The following is a 10,333-nucleotide window of genomic DNA, read 5'->3' as shown; positions in this document are numbered from 1 at the left end:
TTGTCTGTTGCCCGGTCCACCACTTGGGTCCATATTGAAATATCTCAACAACAATTAAATGGGTCTAAATGGAGATTTAGCACAGATGTTCATGTTCCTCAGAGAATAAACCCCTCTACTCGTCTCTGACATCTATTATCCTCTGACATTTCCTCTGGCACCACCACCAAGTTGACATCAATGGTTCAGAGTTCAACTATTGGATGGATTTTCATGAAATAAGCTGTTAATATTCAAGGTCTTTCGAGGATGAATCCTTATGACGTCTGCGAGCGATCCCCTGACTTTTCCTCTAGCTGCACAAAGAGGTTAAACATTTTATTAACATTAACATTTTATTGAAATATCTTGGCAACTATTGGAAGGATTGCAGTGAAATTCAGTACAAAAAGTCCTGGTTCCTAGAAGATTAATGTAATAACTCTGAACCTCTGACCTTTCATCTAACACCCTCATCAAATAAAAATTTACATTTGTCCAATACTTTGATTTACAACATATTAACCTCAAAGCTAATGACATTCCCATCAGCCTGCTGCGGCTGCACTAAGTTGTCACAGACGCTAAACTGAGATGGTTAGCCTGGTGGCCATTATTACTTGGCGTGTTAGCATGTCAGTTTAGGCCTAAAGGTCAATGTAATGCTATGTCAAAGTAAAGCCTCAGAGAAACATTCAGGCCCTATAAGACCTGTGTGGTTAACGTCTGTCTAAGATCCGATCACATATGGATAGCTATAAATTCATCAGTTCACACCTGGCATTGCAACGCCGCTCCACGTGTTTCCAGTGACCAACACATAATCAGATCTCACCTCTCTGCTCTATATTCAAATAAACACGTGCATCGTTGCTGTTCTTATAAAGACCAAATGTGGTTTTCAGCCAGTGTGACGATAAAGATGTTGTTGACATTGTTGCATTTGTGTTTGGGGTCCATCTATTGGAGAGGCCTTGGTCTTGCTTTGCAGCACAAGGCTTTACGTCAGATACAACACAATGCAAAACATCCAGTCTTAAGAATTGTGAATTCTCAATTCAGTGCTTCTGCTTTCTAATGTGCACAATAGCGAAGAATATGTAGTTCTCTTTTGACCAGTAACTCCAAGGTCCAACAAGTATGGCTCACACAGTCGCTGTTTTTATTGTGTTTGCACTGTCGCCTCACAACAAACCGATTTCCGGTTGAGGAAGGGTATTTGTGTTTGGAGTTTGTATGTTTTCCCATCTCTGTGTGTTTTTTTCCGGGGTACTTTAGCTTTCTCCCACTGTCCAATGACATGCAGCTTGTGGTTAGGTCGACTGGAGACTCTTAATTGTCCGTATGTGTGAATGTGACTGTGAATATATGCGCCCTGTACTCACCTGGTATTGACATGGTTTTTGTGATTCGATCCCAGGTGGACAGCTCAGAGTGTGTGCGTTCACACCTGGCGTGGAAATGTGGCAGAAACAAACACATACGGCATTTCTGTGCTTGAGGAACAAGTTATGTTGTTTTGCCCAGTCTGAGTACACAAGTGTGTCCGAAGTCAGTGTGTGTGACTGTGTGTGACTGTGTGTGTGTGTGTGTGTGTGTCTGTGTCTGTGTCTGAACAAGCGACCGAAGGAGGAAGAGAGGCGAGTCAGGAGAGTCCGACAACATCTCATGCAGCTGGGCTGTGACGAAAGGTTTTACCGAGCTAGGGAATCGATCATTATATGGTGATTAGTGTTGATATTGTGGCGGTGGTCACAAACAGATCAACGAGAAGAGAACAAATATGTCCGATTCATAGTGAAACTGCAGCAGGTCAGAGGTCCACTTTATAATGCACTGGATGTATTTTCGATATATTAGGTGTCTCTGTTGAGATGAGTTGCTGTGAGTTATGACCAGGTCAAAGTTCAGCACAGGGTCGGCAACCAGCACTCTGACTAACAGGCTAAAAGCTGTTGGCATTCCCCTTCCTCCTGCTGGTTTTCCATTGCTCCCTCGCCTCAGCAACAACAACACCATCAACATAACGTACACAACATCTGAACTATGAAATATTTACACTGTATTACTGTACGTAGGGCTGCCTACAGCCAACAGCACCTTCACAGGAAACGTTTTCCGCTTTGTCATTTTTACTGTATGCTACAAAAGCTGAAGTATAAGGCTACATTGCAGCTTATTGTCCAAATGTGGTTTGAGCAGCTGTAAATCTGTGCATGCAAGAGCATCCAGTATGCAATGGGAATATTAAAGTAAAAGGATAAAACAGGGAAAATAGGCAGCGAGGTGAGGGGAGGAGAAGGGAGGACAGTGAGTTTATGAATCCTGCTTTAATGGTAGCACATTATTCACAAGTCCTCCAGGCCAAATCCAGCTGTTCCCTCATAGCCCCTTGCTTGCACTCACTATTACCCCCGCCCCCCCCCCCTCTCTCTTTTCCCTTTGCTCTCATTCTCCTTCTCCATTGCCCTGATTCACATTCTTGTTTTCTCCCCTATGTTTTTGGAGTGCTGCTCCAGCCCACCTTGCTCTCTCTCTCTTGCTCTCTCTCTCTCTATCTATCTCTCGCTCTCTCTCTCTTCCTCTTTCCCTCCCTCCCTCCCTCCCCCCTTTTCCTTTCATCCCATCCACAGTAGTTGAGTGACAAACCTAATTGGAGTGCAGAGAGGGTCCAGTGGGAAAGCAGACATGAAGCAAAAGAGACACTCACTTCTGTAAAGAAACATGCAACATGGAGAGACAGAGACAGTGATGGCCAGTCAAATAGACTAGAGGGAGAGAGGCAATCACAGCAGATTGAAAGCATGACGTGTGTTTGCGAGTGATACCTTGTTGAGAGCTGAAATGTCAGGTTCCTGAAGAGAACGCCGTCCCTGTGGAAGCCATCAGTCATCCTGATTTCAAATCTGTTGTTAATAAGCTGTTGGAATGCTTCGTTCTCTGTGAAATCCAACACAACCTGTGTACCTGGGTACTCACACAAAGCGTTTTTGCAGTTCTCAGTGTTTAATAATCTTTTATCATTCTTCCTGTCGGACTGATTGGAGTAGTATAATAGTATATAGTAATAGTAATATTAAGTTCAAATCGTATCGATAAAGCTGATTACAAAAAGAGTTGTGCGAAGAGAAAGAGCTGAGCTTCAGCCGTCTGGATTACAGCCGTACACATCCAAGGCCAACAGTACATCCACCACTGATTGATCGCATACAAATATGAACGTTAAATAGTTAAATTGCAAGAAATATATACACACAGCATCACAAATATAAACATAATATCTAAATGTAAAGGAACATAACTTGGAAAAATCATATACATTGTAAAGTACAAAGATCTTTGCCCGAGAAATTCAGAGAAAATACTAAATGATGATCAAAGTGGTCTTTAATTTAAGATGCATCTTTAATTCTAATCTGAATCTGCAACCGAAAAGATGTTTGTCGTAAATCATGGTATAAAAGACAGAACAGAGATAAAGTGTTTTCCCCTTCGTTCAATCCACAACATTCACAACCGCACGCCTGCGTCATTCAGTTTCCCTTTATAGAAGCAATATACCACATTTGATCTGTGCACAGTGTGAGCTCTTACTTTCATGCTGCAGTTTGTTTACATCCTGTCACAGATCAGCGATTCATGTTTGCTTCTTTAACCTTTATTTTCTTAACCCTTCTCTAAAAAGGAAAACACATTGGAAGTTAATATTAAAAGAATATTGTCAATAAACTTGTTTTGCAGAATCACTTCATCTTCTCTGGGGTTGGAAAATAACACTGAGCACATTGATGACAGCAAATCAGGTGTGTATCATAGGAAAACTTTGGAGACAGATACCAACAGATTTTATGATTTCGCCCATTAGCAGAGTAGAGTGGATTTTGTATCCAGTCTACTCCCCAATACAGAAACCTCCGCCCATACCTTTCTGGGTCAAGCACCACATTAAGTCTGGGCCTAGGGCTAACACTGGGGAACCCTTAGGCTTTCTAGCATCTAAACATACCAGCATTTTAAATGTTAGCTGTGAACTGATTGAATGGTTAGGACGTGTTTGCCTTGAGCTGTAGGTCCCTGGTTCGACTTCCGACCGGTTTGATCATTTACTGTATGTCACTCTTCTCTCTTACCCTGTTGGCTGTTAATAGACTTTAAATTGTAAATGTTTTTTTTAATAATTGTTCTATTCCAGTTTTAGCTGCGTTTACTATCAAGTTCGCTTCAGAAATATGAAAGGGTTTATCAGTGGCTTTCAGTTTGTTCAGCTTTTCAGTGGCAACACTGAGCATGTCATTGACAAGCACACGTGTGGGGCGTGACGGTCAATAGCAGGGTATTGCAAAACAAAAATAATTGTGTGCCTCTTGCATCATGGCTGTCCTTTTCTCTTCTGTCTGAATAACATCATTGTTTGATGATTTACCCTTAGAGTACAACGGCTGTGCCAACTCGGTGTAAAGAAGTTATAAAGCCAATTTGTCACGGGTATGGTGAGGACCCAAATGCAGCACAGGCAGACGAGATCTTAATTGGTAATGAACTTTATTTTTCACTGCAGTCTTAAACAGTTCTTAACAGTGGCAGGGTGAAAAGTCTTTGTTCCCAGTGATCTTCAGCGAGATCTGGCAAGGAGTGAGTCTGGTGTTGCTGAGTGGAGGCAAGGTCCACAGCAGGAGGATTACCTAGATGCAGACAGGTTCAGTGGTGAGCTGTGTAGCAGGCCGGAGCAGGTAGCAAGCAGGTAGCAAGCAGGTAGCAGGCAGATAGCAGGCAGATAGCAGGTAGCAGGCCGGAGCAGGTAGCAAGCAGGTAGCAGGCAGATAGCAGGCAGATAGCAGGTAGCAGGCCGGAGCAGGTAGCAGGCAGGTAGCAGGCAGATAACAGGTAGCAGGCCGGAGCAGGTAGCAGGCAGGTAGCAGGCAGATAACAGGTAGCAGGCCGGAGAGAGAAATGCTGGAGGTCAGGCATTTACGCAAGACAATCTGGCACTGAAGCAGAGACAGGAGCAGGCTTATATGCAGCCAGGGCTGTCACAGGTGTGGAGAGTTGGCCTGATGAGGGGGCGTGGCTAACAGGTAGAGTGGAGCAGAGACAGAGGAGTGGAAAAATACCAGCAGACAGGAGATGAGCAGACTGTGACAGAACCCCCCCCTCAAGGGACGGCTCTCGACGTCCCAAGACGAATGGACCAAACCGGGTGGGAGGCGGGGGCCTGGAGGAGGGCTAATACTCGTCCGAGAGCCCAGCGTCCATCTCCAAGACCCTGGTCCCGGGGAGACTGTCGTCGCTGTCGTTTGGGGACTCCGACGGAGGATGTGGTCTGGGAGGTGGCCTGGTTCTGGACGTCTGGGTGGGGTTGCGTCGATGGAAATCCCTGATGATGGTGCGGTCCAAGATGTTCCTCCCAGGAACCCAGAACCTTTCTTCAGGGCCGTAACCCTCCCAGTCCACCAAGTACTGGAATCCCCTCCCACGCCGGCGAGACTGCAGGATACGACGGACAGTGTAGGCGGGACCTCCATCGATGAGGCGAGGAGGCGGTGGAGGTGGTGTGGCAGGAACCAGGGCGCTCTCTTGGACCGGTTTAACCTTGGAGACATGAAACGTGGGATGAACCCGCATGGATCTAGGGAGTTTGAGCCTCACTGCCACTGGGTTGACGATCTCCTGGATCTCGAACGAGCCGATGAAGCGAGGAGCCAGTTTCTTGGATTCCACCCGGAGGGGAAGATCACGGGTGGAAAGCCAAACTTTCTGACCCGGCTGGTAGTCTGGGGCCTTGGAGCGGTGGCGATTGGCGGCCGCGGTGTAGCGGTCAGCGGCCCGGAGTAGAGCCGCCCTGGCTCGGGTCCAAGTCCTGCGACAACGGCGGATGAAGTCCTGGACAGAGGGGCAGGATGTTTCTTTCTCAAGTGCCGGAAAAAGCGGTGGTTGGAACCCATAGGTGCACTCAAAGGGGGAGAGACCGGTGGCGGAGCTGGTCAAGGTGTTGTGGGCGTATTCTACCCATAGGAGCTGTTCGGACCAAGAAGTAGGGTCTTGAGACGTCATGCAACGTAGTGCCGTTTCCATCTCCTGATTCTTGCGTTCGGTCTGGCCGTTGGACTGGGGGTGGTACCCCGAGGACAGGCTGACGGTGGCTCCCAGGAGCGAGCAGAACTCCCTCCAGAATACTGAGGCGAACTGGGGACCCCGATCAGAGACCACGTCCACTGGGATGCCATGGAGACGGACGACGTGGAGGAGGAGTAGTTTAGCCATCTCTTTGGCAGATGGGAGTTTGGGCAGGGGCACGAAATGTGCCATCTTGCTGAACCTATCTACCACCGTCAGGATAGTAGTGTTGCCGCTGGATGGTGGTAGACCGGTGACAAAGTCCAAAGAAATGTGCGACCAGGGACGATGAGGCACAGGCAGAGGATGTAGAAGACCGGCAGGGGCATGATGAGCCGGCTTGTGCTGGTTGCAGGTGGGACAGGCATTGACGAACCCCCGAATGTCCTCATCCAGTGACGTCCACCAGAACCGGCGCCGCACCACGTCCTTGGTCCGTTGGATCCCTGGATGACAGGTAAGTTGAGTGCTGTGGGCCCATTGTAGAACCTCAGACCGGAGGTCAGGCGGGACGAACAGACAGTTGGGAGGGCAAGCACTAGGTCCGGGCTGGTCTTGGGCGGCGACCCTGACCTTCTCCTCTATCTCCCAGGTGAGTGTGGCCACCAGACGGGAAGAAGGCAGGATAGTGTCTGGGTCGGTCCTGTCCCCCTCCTTTTCCGAGAACTGACGGGACAGGGCATCGGGCTTGACGTTGCGGGACCCCGGTCGATAGGAGAGGGAAAAGTTGAAGCGGGTCAGGAAGAGTGCCCATCGAGCCTGGCGGGAGTTCAGTCTTTTGGCGGACTGGAGGTACTCAAGGTTTTTATGGTCAGTCCATACCAGAAACGGCAGTTTAGTCCCCTCGAGCCAGTGTCGCCACTCTTCTAAAGCCAACTTGACGGCGAGGAGCTCTCGGTTTCCAATGTCATAATTCCTCTCTGCCGGGGTCAAACGTCGGGAATAGAATGCGCAGGGGTGCAACCTCTGGTCGGAGGCTGCTCTCTGGGACAAGACAGCCCCCACTCCCGAGTCGGAAGCGTCCACCTCGACCACGAACTGCCGTTCAGGGTCCGGTATTTGGAGGATGGGGGCCGAGGTGAATCGTGTCTTCAGGGCCAGAAAAGAGTCATTGGCGGCCGTGGACCAGAGAAACGGAACCTTGGAGGAGGTAAGAGCTGTGAGGGGGGCCGCCACCGAACTGTAGCCCCTGATGAACTTCCGGTAGAAGTTGGCGAAGCCCAGGAAACGTTGCAGCTGCTTGCGGGAATCAGGGGCGGGCCAAGTGGTGACGGCAGAAACCTTGGCTGAGTCCATCTCCACGGTCCCTCTCCCTACGACGTACCCCAGGAAGGAGACAGACGAGACGTGAAACTCACACTTCTCGGCCTTGATGAACAGGGAGTTTTCCAGCAGACGTTGGAGGACCTTCTGGACGTGATGTACATGTTCCTCTCTGGAGCGGGAGAAGATCAGAATGTCATCAAGGTACACGAAGACGACCCTGTTGAGCATGTCCCTGAGCACGTCGTTGACCAGAGCCTGGAAGACAGCAGGAGCGTTGGTGAGGCCGAAGGGCATCACCAGGTACTCGTAGTGACCAGTGGGGGTATTGAACGCCGTCTTCCACTCGTCCCCCTCGCGGATCCGGACCAGGTGGTAGGCGTTGCGCAGGTCAAGCTTGGTGAATATGGTGGCCCCCTCTAGGAGCTCGAAAGCTGAGGAGATGAGAGGCAGGGGGTACCGGTTCTTGATGGTAATGTCATTCAATCCACGATAATCAATGCAGGGGCGGAGTGTCTTGTCTTTCTTCTCCACGAAGAAGAAACCTGCTCCAGCCGGAGACGAGGAAGGGCGGATGATGCCTGCCGCTAGACCGTCATTGATATATGTCTCCATCGCCCCCCTCTCAGGAACGGACAGGGAATACAGGCGTCCTCTGGGGGGCGTGGCACCGGGCTGGAGGTTGATGGCGCAGTCATAGGGCCGATGTGGGGGCAGGGAGGTTGCCTTGGCCTTACTGAAGACCTCCCTGAAGTCCAGATACTCAGCCGGGACCCCCAGCACATCGGTAGAAGAACTGGTCGTGGCAGAAGGTCGTGGTGTGGCGGCTTGCTTGAGGCAGACCTGGTGACACGATGAACTCCACCCCAGGATCGCCCCTGTGGTCCAATCAAGGTGTGGATTGTGACGTCGGAGCCATGGGAACCCCAGAAGGAGAGGATGACGAGGAGAGTGCAGGATGTGAAACTGGAGTGTTTCATGGTGGTTCCCGGAAATTAACATCCGTATAGGCACTGTCAGGTGGGTCACAGTTCCCAGAAGTCGGCCATCCAGAGCGTTGGTGGAAACTGGAGCTGGCAGGGGAATCTGACCGACACCCAGCTGCAGAGCTAGGTTAGAGTCCATAATGTTGGCATCAGAGCCAGAGTCAATGAGGGTGGCGAGGGTCTGGGATCCCTCAGGCAGTAGCAGGCGGACCTGGCACAGGGATCGTGGGCTGGAGGAGGAGCTAGATGTATGACTCACCAGGAACTCCTTCCTTCCTGATGAGCCCGACCTTTTAGCGGGCACCTGGAAATAAAGTGTCCCGCTTGGCCACAATACAGGCAGAGGCTCCCCTCGCGGCGTCTCCTCCTCTCTTCTGGAGTTAGACTGGCCCGACCCACCTGCATGGGTTCAGGCTCCCCTGAATACCGGCAGCCAGAAAGCATCGATACGTCGGAAGCCGCTGGTGAAGGGGCGGGCTGGCGTCGTCCTGCGAGCCCCTGATGTTTCTCCCGCTGTCTCGCTTGAATGCGACGGTCAATGCGGGACGCCAGCTCGATGATGCCGTCGACAGTGGTGGGAAGGTCGTACGAAATCAGTTTGTCTTTAATGTAGTCAGCGAGCCCCATCAGGAATGCGTCGCACTGGGCAGCCTGGTTCCACTCACTGGAGCTAGCCTGGGTGCGGAAGTGGATGGAGTAATCGGCCACTGAACGAGACCCTTGCTTCAGACCTATAAGCCCTCCAGAAGCGTCCGGACCTCGGGAAGCTTCTCCGAACACTTTGCGGAGCTCAGCGGCAAAGGCTTGGAAAGTGGAGCACGCTGGAGTGCGACGCTCCCACTCGGCTGTTCCCCACAGCCGAGCGCGCCCCGTCAGATGATTCACGGTGAACGCCACCCTGGCGTCTTCCGAAGCGAAGGTGTGGGGCTGGAGGGCAAACAGGATGGAACAGTTTGTGAGGAACGGGCGGCAGCCCTCCGCGTCCCCGGCGTAGCGTTCAGGAACCCCCACAGGAGGCTCCGAGGCGGAAGCAGAGGCAGCCGGGACTGGTAGAGGCTGGACTGGTTCTGGAGGCAGAGGGACAGCTTGAGCAAAAGCTGCGGCGAGTTGTTGGACCTGCGAGGCTAGCAAGGTAACCGCCTGCTCCTGCTTAGTCACCGCCAGTTGAACATCTGCTGAGTTCGAAAGCAGCAGCGCCTCGTGGTGCTGGAGCATCGCCTCTACCTTCTCCAGGCGATCCATCGGCGTGTGCGCTGGGTCCATGTCTGGGCCAGATTGTACTGTCACGGGTATGGTGAGGACCCAAATGCAGCACAGGCAGACGAGATCTTAATTGGTAATGAACTTTATTTTTCACTGCAGTCTTAAACAGTTCTTAACAGTGGCAGGGTGAAAAGTCTTTGTTCCCAGTGATCTTCAGCGAGATCTGGCAAGGAGTGAGTCTGGTGTTGCTGAGTGGAGGCAAGGTCCACAGCAGGAGGATTACCTAGATGCAGACAGGTTCAGTGGTGAGCTGTGTAGCAGGCCGGAGCAGGTAGCAAGCAGGTAGCAAGCAGGTAGCAGGCAGATAGCAGGCAGATAGCAGGTAGCAGGCCGGAGCAGGTAGCAAGCAGGTAGCAGGCAGATAGCAGGCAGATAGCAGGTAGCAGGCCGGAGCAGGTAGCAGGCAGGTAGCAGGCAGATAACAGGTAGCAGGCCGGAGCAGGTAGCAGGCAGGTAGCAGGCAGATAACAGGTAGCAGGCCGGAGAGAGAAATGCTGGAGGTCAGGCATTTACGCAAGACAATCTGGCACTGAAGCAGAGACAGGAGCAGGCTTATATGCAGCCAGGGCTGTCACAGGTGTGGAGAGTTGGCCTGATGAGGGGGCGTGGCTAACAGGTAGAGTGGAGCAGAGACAGAGGAGTGGAAAAATACCAGCAGACAGGAGATGAGCAGACTGTGACACAATTAGTGGAGACACATGTTTGAATGTGGTATTTAAATAAGAGAA

Source organism: Limanda limanda, chromosome 2 (genome assembly GCF_963576545.1).
Source record: "Limanda limanda chromosome 2, fLimLim1.1, whole genome shotgun sequence".
NCBI classification, from domain to species: domain Eukaryota; kingdom Metazoa; phylum Chordata; class Actinopteri; order Pleuronectiformes; family Pleuronectidae; genus Limanda; species Limanda limanda.
Note: the sequence above shows the minus strand (reverse complement) of the source record.